General features: G+C 35.4%; 2 protein-coding genes across 2 annotated transcripts in view; one reads left to right on the plus strand and one right to left on the minus strand.

Annotated features, from left to right (window-relative positions):
• Positions 1 to 1159, minus strand: part of LOC136026906 (BRCA1-associated RING domain protein 1-like) — a 128245-nt gene that overhangs the window by 116709 nt on the left and 10377 nt on the right. The gene's annotated exons all lie outside the window — the stretch shown is intronic.
• The window catches only part of LOC136026907 (uncharacterized), a 144903-nt gene that overhangs the window by 46582 nt on the left and 97162 nt on the right, over positions 1 to 1159 (plus strand). The window lies entirely within an intron of this gene.

Below are 1159 nucleotides of genomic sequence, written 5' to 3' on the forward strand. Positions count from 1 at the left end.
TTCTAACATTTTAAAGATGGTGATGAGACTTCGGAGATCTCAAGATCATTTTTGGTCCTGGTGCAATCACATATCCGATATCTTTTCTCGTTCGAAGACTATAAGATTAAGACAGTAACAAGACAAAGTTGCCCCGAGTCGAAAATTATTAGCGAGGAAAGCGGATATAGAGACCATACTTTAGCCATTTCAATTACAGTTCCATTAAAAGCTAACACGGATCTCAGAATGAGCAGAATCAAAGTAACGTCACAGGGGTGCCAATTCACGAATTTGTAGGAGATGAGGAGAATTCATTTTTAAAATCTAGGGAGGGTAGGGGGGGGGGTAGTTTTTTTGTTTTGTCGATTTTTTAAAATAAAATACCAAAAAAAGCATTCAATAAAAATTCCAAAGCAAGGATTTTTCAATGAAAATGCCGAAAAAAGTTTTTTTTTTTCTATCAAATTTGTCCCTCCCTCACTGACTGCACCTGTAATATCGTTAGCTCAGACAATAACCTCAACACTAGCACTACAAGCTAGTAGAAGTGGATTAGGGAACGGCTTCAATCAAATATCGATTCATAATATCCAGCCAATTTTTCATTACATATAAAAGATTATTTATATTTATATTAGATTATATACTAAATACTGTAGGGCATAAAATAGATCCTTGCAGTAATCTGAAATCGAATATGCCAATTTTAGTACCAGAACTATGCTATTTAATTGTCCTCGAGGTTGTATCCAGGGGGTAGGGGGTTTGATGCCCCCCCCCGAAACGTTTGGCCGACCCGTGAAAACGTAACATAAATGCGTATAAAAGAATTTTGGATGCGTTCTTTACAGTTTTTTTTTTACCCCATCTCCCCCCGGAACGTTTGAGTCGTGAAAACGTAACAAAAATGCGTATAAACGAATTTTTGATGCGTTTTTAAAGTTTTTTAACCCTCCCTCTCCTCAGAACAAAAATCCTGGATACGGTGATCGGTGATTGTTGAACACCTAAAAACATCACCGAATATTCAGCTAAAATAGATAAATAGAAATATTTGCTCAAAAACATGATTTAAGCCAATTATTACTATTATCCCGCATTATTTTCTGAATTTTCCAAAGCAGAATATCATGTACGGTTTATTTTACTTTTTTTTTTTAAAGGTGTCACAACTGGA

This window comes from Artemia franciscana, chromosome 5, assembly GCF_032884065.1.
Source record: "Artemia franciscana chromosome 5, ASM3288406v1, whole genome shotgun sequence".
In the NCBI taxonomy this organism is placed as follows: Eukaryota; Metazoa; Arthropoda; class Branchiopoda; order Anostraca; family Artemiidae; genus Artemia; species Artemia franciscana.